The 18,270-nt window shown below is 40.1% G+C and overlaps 1 long non-coding RNA gene across 1 annotated transcript; it reads left to right on the top strand.

Moving 5' to 3' along the window:
- Positions 1-6,822: 6,822 nt before the first annotated feature.
- LOC139433190 (uncharacterized) lies at positions 6,823-7,944 on the top strand. Its single transcript, XR_011642754.1, has 3 exons — positions 6,823-7,128; positions 7,673-7,727; positions 7,810-7,944. It is a non-coding gene; the product is annotated as an uncharacterized lncRNA (long non-coding RNA).
- Positions 7,945-18,270: the final 10,326 nt, after the last annotated feature.

The following is an 18,270-nucleotide window of genomic DNA, read 5'->3' as shown; positions in this document are numbered from 1 at the left end:
GTCAACTCAGATGTGTATGTACCTATAGAAACAAAGTTGTTTCTGTCCTTTAAGTAGGATTCAAACCAATTTAGAACTGTTTCCGAAAGTCCCACCCATTTTTCCAGTCGGTCTAGTAATATGCTGTGGTCAACAGTGTCAAACGCAGCACTGAGATAATACTAACACTGAAGTTCTGCCACTGTCTGTGTTTAAGTGGATGTCATTAAAGACCTTTACAAGAGCAGTCTCAGTGCTGTGGTTTGGACGAAAGCCTGACTGGAACACATCGAAACAGTTATTTAAATGCAAGAAATTACTCAACTGTTGAAAAAACACTTTTTCAATGATTTTACCTAGAAATGGCAGGTTTGATATGGGCCTGTAATTGTTCATTACTGAAGCATCTAGATTATTCTTTTTTAAGAGCGGTTTAATGACTGCAGTTTTCAGGGCCTGTGGAAAAATACCTGAGTGAAGAGATTTGTTTACTATATGAAGTAGATCTGAGGCCATGCAAGGCAAAACATCTTTGAAAAATCCTGTTGGAATAATATCAAGGCAGCAGGAGGAGGATTTCAGAAGTTGAATAATGTCCTCTAGGTTTTTATCATTAATCTGATGGAATTGTGTCATGATGTCTGAATTGTTATTAGGTGGACACAGAGACAACACATTTGCTGTTCCTGATGCAGAGGCACTGACTGCTTGTCTGATTTTCTGAATTTTGTCAGTGAAAAAGGAGGCAAAATCATTGCACGCCCTGGTGGATAGAAATTCAGAGGCTACTGACACTGGGGGGTTGTTTTTGTTTTTGGTAATGATGTCAGAGAAGAACGATTGTCGTGCATTTTTCAATTCCAAATTATAAAGGCCAAGTCTCTCTTTATAGATTTCAAAGTGAACCTGGAGATTTGTTTTTCGCCACCTGCGTTCAGCTTTTCGACATTCTCTTTTTTCTGTTTTCACGGTCATGGCCTTTCTCCATGGAGATATGTTCTGCCCAGTCACTTCCTTTACTTTAGTTGGAGCAATGGCATCTATAACATTTTTAATTTTTGAATTAAAATGATCTACTAGCTCATTTGCTGAGATGTTAGCAGGGGTAAGTGTGGAAGAAAAATTATGAGTAAACATTTCCCTAGTATTTTCAGTTAAATATCGCTTTGCGGTTATCTCTTTTTGAACATTTTTGTGAACAGAAATAGAGCTCTCAAAGAAAACACAGGAATGGTCAGAGAGTGCAACGTCAGTCACCACAACCCTTTGAGATAATTAAGTCCAGAGTGTGCCCCTTTGAAAGGGAATCATTGAACAGAATAGCAACTCCACCCCCTCTCTTATGCATTCTTTCCTGACTCATAAAACTAAAGTTGGGAAGGGTTGATTCGATAAGAACAGCTGCACTGTCATTTTGTTCAATCCAAGTTTCTGTTAAAAACATAAAACCGAGATTGTGCTCAGTGATAAAATCATTGATTAAAAATGTTTTTCCTGCCAAAGACCTGACATTTAATAAAGCTAGTTTAAGTTTGTTGAACACACTATCAGTCAGGTTTTTTGTATCAAGCTGTGGCTGACATGGAATCACTGCTAAATTAGATAAACTCACACAAACGTTTGGGCGCTTCCTGTATCTAAGATGATTCACCGCTCTTAATCTATTACCTATCAACACAGATATCGGCAAAGCTACAGGCAGGCAGGGCCCCGGCATGTCCTGGAAAGAGTTGAGAGTGCCATACGCCCTTGAGCCTGGACCCATCACATATCAGTAAGAGTTTGTTGCGTTTTGTACACACACATCCTTATCAGGAGACGGGGGAGATGGTGCGGGGGTAAAGGACATGCTGCCAGGGGGGGGAGGTGGTTGACATAGGCGTGGTGATGAAGACGGGAGAGATGGTGCGCGTCTCTGCGGTGATTTTGGTGGGCGTCGTTGAGGAGCGGGGGTAAAGGACATGCTGCCAGCCCTGCGTATCGCCTTAGTTTGGTCTTTGAAATCCAGGAAGGAATCGGTGCCAACCCTCTGTATCTCCTTCATGTGTTCAACGATCTCCAGGATGGTGGGCGAGGGTGAAAGGGTGAACGGAGTATCCTCAAAGGCGTTGACGGGGGGGGGGGTGACGGGCAGTGGAGACTCCTCCATTTGTGTCATAGGTCTCCCATAATCAGAACATTCCTCAGGCGGGTGCAGTGATACTTCTTCAGGGTTTTCTGCGCGATGTGTTGTGTCTTTCTCCTGTTGATTCCTCTTGCCGCTTGTCCTTGGCAGAGGGAACAGATTGATGACGCAGGCAGTTGAATATGTTAGAGATAAACAATTTCACTCCTGACTTGTTCAGGCAAACTCCATTTGCCTTGAAAAGATGTCTGCGGTCCCAGAAAAAGTTAAAATTGTCAATAAAATGGACAGAATGGTCAGTACAGGCAGTTGAAAGCCAGGTCTTCAATGCAAACAGTCTGCTGCATCTCTCCACTCCTCTTCTGACTGGCGGTAGAGGGCCACTGATGAACACATCTGCATTTAGAGAGCTGGCAGTTTCCAACAAACATTTAAAGTCTTCTTTCAGCACTTCTGACTCTTGTTTCACAACATCATTTGTTCCAATGTGCAGAACCACATTCTTCACAGTCAGATGTTCCGCCCCAATATGCAGGATCTTCCCAGCCAAGTCAGAGACCACATCCTTGGGAAAACAGAGTACTTTGGTGTTGTTCTTATTACACAGACCTTTTACATCTCTTACAGCAGAGTCACCCACAATCAGAGTTTCAGGCCCAGTCGTTAGCTTTCCCTCTAGCCTTTTACTTTTGGAGTAGCTATTGGTTCTTACCCTGCTGTGTGAAGAGGACAGGTTATCCAGGTCATCAGAAAGGGATCTCCGGTTCTCGGTCAGCGGAGCGTATCTGTTCTGGATTGGCACACTCGGTGGTTTAGGAGGATTGTTTGTAGTTCTCCCTTTAGCAGCTGTCCACTGCTGTTTCCTAGTATGAATAGGGGTTGAAGAGGCGCTCTTCCTGGGTGATAACAATGCAGGCCAGCCGGTCGCATCACAGATTTCAGAGCGCTGGGTTCTGCCTCTAATCCGTCCTCCCAAATCCCATGGAAATTATTTACTCTTAGGCTTTGCACCCAGAGAGTTCCAGGGAGAACTACCACTTGTAGATTTATTACACGGTACACAGCCCTCCTGTTCCTTGGAATCCTTGTAGCTCCTAACTAGCTGTGAGTTAGCATACCCTTCTCCATTATTTTGCAACACTGGTAAAGTGGTGTCATTCCCACGACATAGTCCATTCACTTCCACGTTAACTTCCAACCGTTGCATTTTCATTTTCAACACAGCTATCTTCTGTATAAGTTTGTGGAAGTCATCTGTAGAGAATGGAGGCATTTTTCTACCAACTAGCTTAAGCTAAATAGCATGCAGTAGCCTACCAGGCTTTAGATCAGGGGTGCCCAACCTTTTTTGAACCGAGAGCTACTTTTAAAGTTGCCAGTCTGCCGAGATCTACCAGTCCAAATAGAGAGGCGTAGCCATTACTGACAGCCTACTACCAGGTAAATACACACTACTTGTATAAAACTGACCTTCGTACGATTAATACTTCATAAAATACTGCAGATCCTTTATCTTTCTAATCTACACACATACAAGTATTTAACTGAAGTTACACAACAGTGTTGTTGATACAGAGTTGGAGTTTATTCACACGTCACATACTACAGTGGGTAATGTTTTCAAGAAACATTGAACAGTGCTGCCACATATGACACAGGAAAAAAGAAAAGACTCTGAACCCTTTCTTTGCCATTATATAAAAATAGTGTTGCTACAAAAGTATAAATTAGGCTTACTAATAAGACAACTCAGATCTGAAGCTACACAGGAATCTGCTGCCAAAGTGCAATAAATAAGACAACATTAATAGAATCAATTTGTTGCATTTTAGTAGATTATAAAAATAAATGCCTTTAAAATAGGATGCAAGCAACACTAGTTTCTTAACCTGAATTGATAATAGACTATAATCAATTTAAACAGAACAGATCTTAATGTTTGCATTCTTATACCATTTTGTACAATAATTATAATGAATAAATTCAAACAAACTAAAACTTACAGCAGATTAATAACGGTATCTAACTTGAGTTTGTATTGTATCAAAAACCTGTTGAAATGCTACTGTTATTTTTACTGTCCATAAGCGCGTCGGCAGCCTCCAGGAATGCTTCTTTCACAACTTCGCCGTCTTTGAAAGACTTCATGTGTTTCGCAAGAACGTGACTGACACAATAAGATGCTCTGGTAGCAGCCTTGCTCTTGTTGTTGGGCCTGGTGAAAATGGACTGCTGTGCATTTAGCTGTCCTTTCAGGCCCCTCCCCTTTTGGAGCAGGGCAGAATTAGGAGGGAATTCCGTCTCGTAGCGTTTGTGCACTGTTTTGAAATGCCGCTCCTAAAAGACCCTTCTTCGATAAAGCCACGCTCGCATTTCAGATGAGACAGATGGACTTTGAATTGGAATAGATACCAAAATAATCATCCTCCCACTCGGAGTGAAAATGATATATTTGGGGCTTTTTTGCTTCTGCCATTGCGGTCTTGTGTGTGTGAGGACTGTCACTCCTGTTGACGCGGACAACGTCAGCGAAGTTCGAACGAGTGGAGAAGGTCCTCGCTGCGGAACGCGGAATGGGGCGGGGTCGGATAAAAGGCGGGGTTGGATGTCCGACCCCGCCCAGAGAAGAGTTCCGACATCTCCGTTCACTCCAATGGACCAGTTTTTTACAGCAATGACGGATCGCGGAGCACTTCCGGGAAACTATTGAGAGGATCTGCGGCTAGCAGCCTATGGTTGCAGCATAATAGACCCGACCGTTGTTCCGGTTTAACTGGTTCCCCGATCAACTGGTTGACAGATGTGGAGGCGTGGCCTTCGACTGAAATACACATTTCGATCGCTTCTTCTGTCGTTTACATACATCTTTTGGTATATTTGGCTGGATAGGAACACTTTGATGCACATTCAGTACCAGTGTGTGAGGTTGTGGTTACGATGGCGATATCCGGACGCGAACAGCGAGGACTACAAAAAGAAAAACGAGTTGACATGGGCATGTCTGTTCAAAACATTGCGAGCTCCAATAAATCATTTAAACCAGCTATTGTTGGCAGACTTATTACTGAATATCGTTCTTAATGTGATACCAAGTCCATCTGAGACCTGTGTACACCTTCAGACAGCCTCCAAGTGAAGCACACGTTGTTTACTCACAGTTTGAAAGCAGCGTGGAGAAGTCTTCAGCTGTGTTAAACTGTGATCCTCTCAGGTAAACTGTGATTCGCCCATGGGAAAATGGGATCCGCCCAGATTAAACTGTGTTACATCTTCTGTGGCTATCTACCAGCGATCATGTTTAATATGAAAGACACACACATACATCCCTTATAAAAACGGCATTCTGCAGCACTCATCCAGATAACATGTGACTGTTAACTCGTTTTGCAAAGATAGCAGCAGAAATATTTAGACTTGAAAATGCTGATGGGTCGGCAAACAATATTAGGAATCTTCTATTCCAACTACATAATATTCGGTGTCCATCGACATGAAAATAACAAAAAAGTTCATGCTGGACTCAAACCCGAGTCCCAACAGCGAAAGTCACTCCAGCCCTGCACGTTATGAGTGCGCCGCGGATCAACACGACATATTGAACCACCACACTACAACATTTTAGATTAACCTTGTTAAAAAGTTCCAGAAAAATGCAACCCGACCATCATTTATAATGTGAGCGAATGTATGTACACTTTAAGCCATAATATAGTATACTGACTGAGGTCTGTATCAAGCCTCATTAAGACCCACCGAGATCAGATATCCTTGTTTATACGGGTATCAAATCGACTCGACATCATATTAATAACGATATATGATACAAATGTAAGACTGACAACAAGAATAGTTTGTAAAGGATTTATTGACGTTAGAATTATTAACAAAGCACTTATATACTAATAACGGAATGGCTTATCTAAAGCCAGTTGAGTAGCACTTTAAATGTTTTGGCTCTATGAAACCTGATGTACTTTATGATTATGTTTTCTTCAAGTTTGTATCTTCTTGGTCTTATGCACTTATTGTAAGTCGCTTTAGATAAACGTGTCAGGTAAATGCAATGTCATGTAATGTAATTGACATGAGTGTTTTGAACACTGTTATTTTATTCTGGATTCTCTGGGAAGTATCGTGTTGATCCGTGGCGCACTCATAACGTGCAGGGCTGGAGTGACTTTCGCTGTTGGGACTCGGGTTTGAGTCCAGCATGAACCTTTTTGTTATTTTCATGTCGATGGACACTGAATATTATGTAGTTGGAATAGAAGATTCCTAATATTGTTTGCCGAGACCAAGATTAATGACCCATCAGCATTTTCAAGTCTAAATATCCCTGCACATGCAGCAATGACATTTCTGCTGCTATCTTTGCAAAACGAGTTAACAGTCACATGTGATCTGGATGAGTGCTGCAGAATGCCGTTTTTATAAGGGATGTATGTGTGTGTCTTTCATATTAAACATGATCGCTGGTAGATAGCCACAGAAGATGTAACACAGTTTAATCTGGGCGGATCCCATTTTCCCATGGGCGAATCACAGTTTACCTGAGAGGGTCACAGTTTAACACAGCTGAAGACTTCTCCACGCTGCTTTCAAACTGTGAGTAAACAACGTGTGCTTCACTTGGAGGCTGTCTGAAGGTGTACACAGGTCTCAGATGGACTTGGTATCACATTAAGAACGATATTCAGTAATAAGTCTGACAACAATAGCTGGTTTAAATGATTTATTGGAGCTCGCAATGTTTTGAACAGACATGCCCATGTCAACTCGTTTTTCTTTTTGTAGTCCTCGCTGTTCGCGTCCGGATATCGCCATCGTAACCACAACCTCACACACTGGTACTGAATGTGCATCAAAGTGTTCCTATCCAGCCAAATATACCAAAAGATGTATGTAAACGACAGAAGAAGCGATCGAAATGTGTATTTCAGTCGAAGGCCACGCCTCCACATCTGTCAACCAGTTGATCGGGGAACCAGTTAAACCGGAACACCGTTCGTGATGGACTTTTAAAGGTAAGAAGACGTTTAAAGATTTATATTGCGGATATTATCAGAACATCTGAATCAAATTAACTACACATGTGTATTAAAGGATGTTAGTGGATTATCCCTTCAATCAGTATATTTGACGTTTACAGATAACATTAGATTAGGCTAGAATGCCGGATAACGTTAGCAACACACGTTAACCACGAACAGCCTATTAATCCGTTCTCCTAATGTTATTTCCTCCAACGTTGTGGAATTAGAGAAAAGGGGCTTCTTAACGTGCTTTTATCCGGGTGGAGGGATTTGGGGCGTGTGATTGTAGTGGGTGGAGGTGGTGAAATGAGGATATCCATTTTGGAGTTCAAGCTAGTATAATATAGTTAACGTTACACAATAATAAGGAAGAGAGCTATTTTTGTGATACATCGCTATCGATATGGATTTAGAGTGGACATTTGAGACTTCCAAACAGTAAACAAAAACGTAATTTATGGGTGAGTGTTTTTAGCAGAGTCATATTATGTCCTTGTGATTCTGTTGATTATTACCTGTCTGTATTATGTTGCAGCTCAGCTGATGTTGGATTGATGGGAGAGGGACTTAAGTGAGAGTGAAAACACAAGGTACGTTTTAAAATAGGTCGGCAATTTCCCATCCTCTGGTTGCTAGATGTTTCTAACCCTTTCTCCTGTCTCCCTCTTTCAGCACAAGAACCCCAGGGGGATTCAATGGAGCCTGAAGACCTGCACTGAGACCCTCACCCTGCACCTGAGTCTCAACTCCCAGAGCTTTGCAAGCCTCTCTCTGTTCCTTATTTTTATTAAACAGACGTTAAGCTTCCCAATGGTGTGGTCTTCGTTTTGTGAAAAATATGATTACCTCACATATGTTGTTGCTGTTGTTGTCTTTTGTGATAGTTAAATTGCTCATGCTGACTTGAGCCAGACATTCTTTCCTCCTCTCTATGTCAGTGGGGAAACCTTACATTCATACTCCTTTCTCTGAGCGCTTGAAGCATCCCCAGGCAGCACAGCATTTATGTTCAGGTTCAAATTTGAGTCGGACTATTTAATGTTTTTTGAGCAGTGCATTGATAAAGAAAACCTTAAGGTTCATGCCTGTTTTGAAGAGCGCGGTTGAATGTTTGTATCAGCAAAGCCTTTCACTGTTGTATAGATTTTTTGTTTGTATACTTGGTTTGGTTTTTATATTTACTGTATTTGCTTTTTTGGTTCTGTTATCTTAATGATTGTTCTGTTATATGATAAATGTTGTAAATAATAAATGCTTTTTCTATTAAATGCAGTGCAATGTATCATTTGAAATATATGGACTAGATATGAGTATGCACAGAACTGACTAAATGAATAATCAATTAAAACAAATATTAAATAATATACTTAAATACACTATCATCTAAAACAAATATTAAATAATGAACTTAAATACACTAATATAGAATATATGACTTTTTATACCACATATTTAAATACATTCATGCATTTAATTAGTATGAAGTTTGTATATTTAGTTTTTAAATTATATTTAGTCGAGTGCAGATTAATTATATTTAGTCAGTGCAGATTTGTGTCTGTACTTATTGTAGTTGTCCAGCAGATGATGCTATTTGTGTCATTAGGATATCCATACACCCCGCCCATCGGACGTCCAGCCCCGCCCACATCCGACCCCGCCCCATTCCGCGTTCCGCAGCCAGGGCCTATAGAACGAGTGCCCACTGCCCACAAGCCACGCCCCGACACATGGGGTCACGCCGGCCAATCACAAAGCTTTAATGCGTCCAAGTGCATTATTCTGGCACAGGAAGATTATGCTATAGGACATTAACGATACAACTGAATATTGTTGTTCTATTTTTAGACACATCTCGCGATCGACTGGGAATCTCCCCGCGATCAACCGGTCGATCGCGATCGACTGGTTGGGCACCCCTGCTTTAGCTGTTGTTGCTAGGCCACGCTACTGTAAGACTGAGGTTGTAGTAAAAATGTTGAAATATGGCTGAAACCCTCCGTCTATTTACGAAGATGAACTGTCCCAGTGATAAGTTAATGTCCAGGAGCCGCTGCTCGAAGTTTTCAGAGAATAAGAGTAGGAAAATCAGCATCAAACCTTTATTTATACAGATAAATCCCATTGAGATCATTGATCTCTTTTTCAAGGGAGACCTGCTCAAGTAGTTCCACATGAAACATAAAAACAAAAACAGAACAACAAAAGGACATCATACAGCATCATTTACATAATTATCCACATAAGCAGGTACCAATAGCTTCCGATTGACTAGCATCCAACCGAGCTTTAAAAGCATTTAGTGGCACCAGATTGTTCAGTTTCCATTTAATTTGCAGACTATTCCAAGACAGAGGAGCTGCGCATCTAAAAGCGGTCTTCCCTAAGACAGTCCTAGCAGTTGGCACATTTAATAAAACCACTGCATTCAATCTCAGGCAGTAGCCACTTACAATTCTCTGTGAGATCAGGGAGCAGATATAAGATGGAAGTTTCCCTAACATGGCTTTGTATATAAAAATGTACCAGTGACTGAGCCTCCATACAGTTAGTGAAAGCAAACCAGCCCTTGCATACAGGGTACAGTGATGGGTTAATGCTTTACAGTTTGTCACAAATCTCAGTGCACTGTGATACGCAGCATCTAACTTGACCAGGCAATTGGCAGGTGCATTCATATACATCAGATCCCCATAGTCCAGCACAGGTAAAAAGGTCACAGTGACTAGCCTTTTCCTGGCCTCAAGCGAGAAACAGGACTTGTTTCTGAAAAAGAACCCTAGCCTAACCCTCAGTTTTTTTAGCAGGTTATTGACATGAAGTTTAAAAGTGAGACAATCATCAAGCCAGATACCAAGGTATTTGTAACAGGCAACAACTTCAAGTTTTGTTCCTTGCGTAGTTACAATATCTAAAACAGGCTCTGGTATCTTTTTTGCTTTTGAAAAGAGCATTACCTTGGTTTTATCCACATTTAAAAGAAGCTTTAATTCAGAGAGCTGAGTCTGAATAGTGTTAAAAACAGCCTGTAATTTAACAACAGCCTCCTTAATGGTGGGACCTGCACAGTACATCACAGTATCATCCGCATACAAATGTAAAGTAGCTTCATCCACATTATCACCTACGCTGTTAATATATATGGAGAATAAAAGTGGTCCTAAAACAGAACCTTGTGGTACACCATTAGAAATGTTTAACCACTCAGAAGACAGTCCATCAAAATGAACACATTGGGACCTTTCAGAGAGGTAGTTCACAAACCACCCCACTGCAAGGCTGTATATGCCAATACTGAGTAGCCTCTGCTTTGGAAAGGTCAATAAACAGAGCTGCACAACTCTGCTTATTATTTAAAATACTAGTAATGTCATTTACCACTTTCATTGTGGCAGTGATGGTGCTGTGTTTCTTTCTGAATCCTGACTGATGTTTAGACAGGATGTCATTTGTACATAAAAACTCCTTTACTTGTTCACTCACTAAGCGTTCGAGCACCTTAGCCAGAACTGACAATTTAGAGATTGGCCTATAGTTATCTAAAATAGTTGCCTCCCCTCCTTTCAGTAAAGGCAAGACATAAGCAGACTTCCATACTTTTGGAATTGCATTTGTGCTGAGGGAGAGGTTCAAAAGAGAAGTAAGAGGTGGAGCAATAAAATCTGCAGCTATCTTTAAAAAGAAAGGTTCTAAGTTGTCCGGGCCAGCCGGTTTCCTAGGATCTAACTTGGATAATGCTTCATGAACAATACCAATAGTTAAAGGAGTAAAACTGAAAGGGTTTTCCAGACCACATTGTTCAGAGTCAAGGATTGGAGCGTTCACAGAAGCAGAAGTACAGTCAGTGACAGAATCAAACATTGAGCCACAAGACACAAAATGCTCATTAAAGCAATTTAGCATAGTAGCCCTGTCTGATATAGTGCCAGATGCTGTGGTGAGGCACGGAGGTAGCTCATTTGGGATATCACCAGTGGAAATCGATTTTATGGCTTTCCAAAATGTCCTAGGATTATTCAGGTTTTCTGTGGTAACCGACAAATAGTACTTTGATTTAGCACTTTTTATTTGAGATGTGAAGCTATTTCTTAGCTGCCTAAAACGTAGCCATTCTACCTCTGAGCCTGATTTCCTAGCCTTAGCCCAATCATTATTTCTCTCATGAAGGAGACTGGACAGCTTAGCAGAAAACCAGGGATTGTTTCGTCCCTTCACTCTAAATTTACGCAGAGGTGCATGTCTATCTATAATTTTCATAAAACCAAGATAAAAATAAGACCATGCAGTTTCTACATCAGCACACAGATTGATTTTACCCCAATCAAAATCAAACAGATCATGTAAAAAACCCTGCTCCACAAAGTGTTTTTTGTCTCTCTTTGTGATGATACGTGGTTTAACCTTACAGCCCAAGACTTCACAGGTTTGGTAACGATGCAGCCATCAATGCATCTAAGCGTATTATGGGGTGTCATCATATGCCGTTGCCATGGTGACAGATCATTCGCCATCAACTTAGTTCAGAAGTTTGCAGTTCAAATATTCTGCTGCTTTTCCAAGCCTTTTTACTTTCTTTTCTTCTCTCATCACACATTCAAGCCCCCAGTGTTCATGTATCATTTCAATCTAAATTCTTCACTTTCTTCTTACACATATCATTTCAATCTAAATTCTTCACTTTCTTCTTACACATTTCATTTCAATCTAAATTATTCACTTTCTTCTTACACATTTCACTTTAATCTAAATGATTCACTTTCTTCTTACACATTACATTTCAGCATAGCAGTTTCGCGTCAGCTTTTCAGCATAAAGTATTCCCACTAGCAATTGCTAGAGAATTGCATTCTCTAGTTTTATCACACTGTTCTCTACAGATGAGACTGTCATAGATTTATTTATATGTGTGCCTGTTATTATTTTACCGTCCTGTACAGATGGGACTTTGTAATCGTGTGTGTGTGTGTGTGTGTGTGTGTGTGTGTGTGTGTGTGTGTGTGTGTGTGTGTGTGTGTGTGTGTGTGTGTGTGTGTGTGTGTGTGTGTGTGTGTGTGTGTGTGTGTGTGTGTGTGTGTGTGTGTGTGTGTGTGTGTGTGTGTGTGTGATCGTGATCGAGAGAGACTCCTTCTCCAACCTCCCAAACTTTCTTTTTATGTGTGCATTGTTATTTGTGCTTGAGCAACATTTTACTTGAACTTTATTTCAATGAAATTAGTTGTAATTATTGTCCTACATTTTAATTTGTTTTACAGAGATGTTTCACAGCTGTCTGGGCCTAGTGGCCCACAGGCGGCGTTTATTCAGCAGCCACAACATCCATCTGTGCCGGCCCCCAGGTCAAGATCTACTGTTGCTCAAGGGCCTTCACCAGAGCCATCACCACCAAGGACCAGCAGACCAGCATCACTACAGCTGCCTCCACCTCCATCTGCGGCTGCCACCAGGTCAAGATACACCTCAGCACAAAGGCTCCACCACAGCCATGACCTTCAACCCAGCCAGCAAGGAGGTCTCGTGGAGGTCTCGTATAGCACTTGTACACCCCACCTACACAGCAGCCCATGCACCATCACCCCCACCTACACAGCAGCCAGACCCACTGTCTTGGAAGACAGACAAATACCTTGACACTGTCTTGACATTTATATAAATAGTTGGTTGAAAAAAAGGTTGAATGCTCAATTTGTATTTGTACACATCACATGAACCTTGGTATGTAATATGAAATCATTATTCAGTCCTGATGTATCTCAGTCCCTGCTGTGGTGAAAGTAGAGTGATAAAATTAATGTTTTTTCATTTTAGACATGAATAACACATTTATATACAGTGTAATTCAAATATTTCACTACTTTTGTGATCCTAGGACTTTGGTAACCAAATCTAAAACACCAAAACAATTCGATCACATGAGTACATTTGTGTTTTCACAAGAGTTTTGAAGATTTTCCGAAAATCAGATGTCAAATTTTAAGCTTTTGAGCTACTTATCTCATCAAACAGTGCTCTAAGGTGAGCAATATGCATATATAGCAAGACCAGAGATTGTCCGGAACATTTTGATATTTAACACATGGGGTGCCATGTTAGAAGAAATACATTTAAAAGGGGATTTAAGAAAACATCTAAAAATCGAGAAAATACCCTTAGACTCCATACTGTCTGTAGTGTCTCTACTTTAAAGAGACCTCTCCTGCTCATGTTCAGGTGTATATCAATACTTAGTGTCTCTACTTTAAAGAGTCCTCTCCTGCTCATGTTCAGGTGTATATCAATACTTAGTGTCTCTACTTTAAAGAGTCCTCTCCTGCTCATGTTCAGGTGTATATCAATACTTAGTGTCTCTACTTTAAAGAGTCCTCTCCTGCTCATGTTCAGGTGTATATCAATACTTAGTGTCTCTACTTTAAAGAGTCCTCTCCTGCTCATGTTCAGGTGTATATCAGTACTTAGTGTCTCTACTTTAAAGAGTAACAGAGTGATATAAACTCCATCTGGAGGGAACAGTCTTGTGAATGTGGTATCCTAGCAACACTTGGCATTATCTTTTTTTACTTTCGAAGGGGCCTCGAAAAATATGCCCATTATTTTGAGTTTGTCCGAAGAATAGACAGGAATGTGACGGTGAGGTGCAAACTGTGTCCAGGCCAGAAGCTGTTATCCACTGCTGGAAACACCACGTCAAACCTCAACAAACACCTGCAAAGAACACATGCTAAGGTGAAGCTAATAGCTAAGGACCCCCGAACCCAGAGTGAGGATGTTGTGAGTGCGCCGCAGCCGACCCCGAAGCAACACAAATTAGAATTTGGAGGACCGGAAACCAAAGCAGAGATGGACAGGCTTGTAGCATCCTTCATAGTAGAGGAAATGTTGCCCATTTGCACAGTGGAATCACCATCATTCAGAGATATACTGCGCAAAATACAGATAGCAGGAGACAGAGAACAGCCACGGTCAGATAGGAAAACATTCAGGAGCTATCTGGATCAGTCTTATCAGAGCTATCTGGATCAGTCTTATCAGAGCTATCTGGATCAGTCTTATCAGAGCTATCTGGATCAGTCTTATCAGAGCTATCTGGATCAGTCTTATCAGAGCTATCTGGATCAGACGATGGAAACTGAACTTGAGAGAACATTTGAAACTTTAGCAGTCTGCGTGATCTGCCTGTAGGGAGGGGCGGGCCGGCCCTGCGAAAGTAACGAGTAAAGTAACGAGTTTATGTAGAGTGTAACGAAGTAGTGTAATATACTTTCTTTCTTTTTTTTAAGTAATATGTAATATATTACTTTTTTTTAGTAACGACACCATCTCTGCATATACACTAACGTAAAAGTGTATGATTCAGGATGTAAACTGCATATTGCCAAAAGCTTACCCTGAATATTAAACATTAACTGCATACAGTGCATTTTTTTAACCGGTATAGACATAATGTGTGCACATAGCAGTGTGCAATGTGCAAACAAATAAAAGATAGAAATGATAGTGCATGGTTATATAAAGTGTATAGTAGTTTAAAATGGGTGCAAACTTACACTCTTAAGACCAGGGGTGTCAAACTCAAGGCTCGGGGGTCAAATCCGGCCCGCAAATTCATTTTCTGTGGCCCCATAAGAGCTTGCAAAAAATATTATGTTTATTATACGGTTACATGCTACTTTACAGAAGCACGTTGCCCTTAAACTACATGTCCCACTCAGATTTCTTTTTCAAAATATGCCTTTTTTCTTAGAATTTGCCTTTTTCTCAGAATTAGGTTTTTTTTCTCAAATGTTGCTTTTTTTCCAAAATATCAATTTTTTTTTTTCAGAATTTGGCTTTTCTTTTTAAATCATTTGCGACATTCTCACCGGCCCTTTGAGTGCAACCATAATGCTGATGTGGCCCGTAATGAAATTGAGTTTGACACCCCTGCTTAAGACCAATAAACTGCAACATGCACAATATTATAGCATACTGTATAATAGTTAATGAAACGGACTCTCAACTCAAATGTATTGCTATACTTCCAAAAAACTGGAGTGACCAGAAATGAAGTAGCATGAGGATTGTTGTTAAAAAGCATGTTGAACATTTGATGCTTCTAAAGCAGATTAGAGATTATAGTACATTTCAAGCATGTTTGTAATGCATATAGACATGAGATTGTAGAAAGTGTTACTAATATTTCACAGCAACTGTTTTAAAAGGCATTTGTACACAAACTTAATACAACCTGGATATACAATTCTTCATTTTGATACTAGGATTATTATGAAAAACAGATGATTTAGTGTCCTAATAGAAGCAACCAGTGATTTGGTCAATGTGGAAACTCAAGTGAACACTTTGTTATGTTTGGTTTGTGAGTGGGAAAAGGGAATGCTTCCTACCTTACTATCCTTGACCGGCTGACAGTCAATCTGATGAGAGACGGACGCAGTTTGGTTCATCTTCACTCCTCGTCGTTTTCTTCGTTCTTCCGATCAAATAAGATTCCAAGTGATGATGATAGCACGGATAATCCTGGTCATTATTGTATCTTCACCATCGGCGATGCATTCAAACATCGATCTTCTTTCTCTCTGGAAAAGAATGCTCTCCTCTCTTTTCTTCTCTCTCTCTCTTCTTCTTCTTCTTCTTCTCTCTCACTGTGTGCTGCTGAGAGACAGTTCATAAAACCAGGATGTTTGCCAGCGTGCCTCCCACGTACCATGTTTCTTCATCAGAATGCAAATGTGCTCCAGGCAAAAGTATTTCGCATGCGTTTGGTTTGAGCCTCTTTACGTGTGAAGATAGCGTCAGTGTCTTACAGCAGCAGGAGATCTTTTGGACAGATGAATGAACGGTGTGAGCTCCAACTTCAGAAATCACTGTGTTAGAAAATAGTATGTTGGAGGAAAACATCATATATTTGACTTCATGTATTGTTTGTCTATACATGTGCTGTGTTCATAACATAACATTATTCACAGGCAGGATGACACAAAAGAAACACCGTATTCCCTTAATCTGAAATCATTAATTAAAGATATTTTTAAGACAAGGAGAAACAGAAAAAATGGATACAAAATAATAAAGCCTACATAAAGAAAAGAAATACAAATATTTATAAAGGACGACAGCCCAAATAATTCTTAAAATAATCAGTTAAAAATACATTTAGATTCAAAATAATACATCATATGTTACTATTTTATAGGACTACAATAGTGTCGAAATACTACAAGCCCTGCTTTATCAGTATAATACTCTAAATACTGCAATAAAATCTGCACTATTTCAGAATAATACATATGATTTGTTTTACTTGATGCATGATGTCATGGCTTTAACTGCAACCGGTAAAGGTGGAGCTCATTGTATCGTCTTTATGTACTGTCCGGTGAATTTGCCCCCAGGAACGATAAGGACTGTTTTAGGTACTAAAGCTTTTATGTGTGCTGCTCCTCTAGCTTGGAGCACTGTGCAAAACTAATTGAAACTGAGCATTTGGTTCCCCTGCATCATTTTAAAGCTCGGATAGATGACATGTTATTAGATACCTGTCATTGTGAATAGGTTGCTAATGGATACCCCTGTAATTATGTTGTATTGATGTCCTTTTTGTTTTCTGTTGTTTTTCTGTGTAACCAATGTGCTGCCGGTCTCCCTTGAAAAAGAGATCGTTGATCTCAATGGGATTTTACCTGGTTAAATAAAGGCTACAATAACATCTCAAAACAATCATATTTATTTGTTTATTAGATTTTGCATTATTAATCTTAATCTTTTCACATTTGTGAAACAGATCTGGTGGCGTCGATAGGAATAACATTGTATTTGAATAGTCTCTGATAACACATTGTCTTAACCCTCCTATTGTCTTCGTTCCCCCCCCCCTCACTTTGGTGTTCACGGTTACATTTGACCGGTCCTGTTTTAACTGCTATTACATTAACACAACAACCATTAATCATCACCACATTTCATTCAACACCCTTTCAAACTGTACATATTGTATCAGACTACTGGTATACATGAAAAAGTGTGTGTGTGTGTGTGTGTGTGTGTGTGTGTGTGTGTGTGTGTGTGTGTGTGTGTGTGTGTGTGTGTGTGTGTGTGTGTGTGTGTGTGTGTGTGTGTGTGTGTGTGTGTGTGTGTGTGTGTGTGTGTGTGTGTGTGTGTGTGTGTGTGTGTGTGTGTGTGTGTGTGTGTGTGTGTGGTTACTAATTCCTTTTCTTTATGGCGGTCAACACCATGGGAACACCAGGGGTGTTACAAAGTTGGCTAAATCATCCACAATGCAATGCAAGTGGTGATCAGCAATGTTATATGTTCACATGTCTGCTGTGAAGGATGTCATAAAGCCTTAATGCAATCGAATGTAAAACAAAAAAGTTATGATTGATGAAAGTAGTCAATCGGTCAGATTTGACCCGAAGACGACAGGAGGGTTAAATAAATTAACATAGTGATGATTTCAGTATGTTCAAATGATGCTCGCTTTTTAAAATAGTAAGTGCACTTAACATATTGTTACACTTTAAATCAGGGCAAACAGTTACTCAAATCTGAAACAATCATTCATTTTGTAAGAATCATTTAAACTTTTTATTTTAGATAATAGGCTTCTGTGACAAAACATCCTATTCATGGGTACACATGTTACGTCTTCATCACTTTCCCCAGACCACTAGCTCAGGAAAATGTTCCGTTCAAAATGTAGGACCCTGGTTCATATTTGATAAGCTGGCGATTTTTAAATCATTTTGTGACATTCTCACTGAAGAGACTTGCAATTATTTGCCCTAGACTTCTGCTTTCAGACCGAGTTATGAAGTTATTACCCTATCCGATAATAATCCAATGCAGAGGCAATAATGTAATATAATACATTATTTTATATATATTAAATATTTATATATATGTATATTTATATAGTCTTATATATAAAACCGACCCTTTGAGTGGAACCATAATGCTGATGTGGCCCGAGAGGAAATTGAGTTTGACACCCCTGTGTCACGGCTGGAGGGCAAGGTACTCAGGACCCAAATGCAGAATTTCCAAATCCAAAATACTTGTATTGCGGAACTAGCAACAAAGTAAAATAAGGCAAGGCAAAAACACAAAAAACCTCATCAGTAATCTCACAAAGACAGACAG

The sequence above is a fragment of the Pseudochaenichthys georgianus genome, unplaced genomic scaffold (assembly GCF_902827115.2).
Source record: "Pseudochaenichthys georgianus unplaced genomic scaffold, fPseGeo1.2 scaffold_1158_arrow_ctg1, whole genome shotgun sequence".
Classification (NCBI taxonomy): domain Eukaryota; kingdom Metazoa; phylum Chordata; class Actinopteri; order Perciformes; family Channichthyidae; genus Pseudochaenichthys; species Pseudochaenichthys georgianus.
This window is presented reverse-complemented; position numbering and strand designations above follow the sequence as displayed.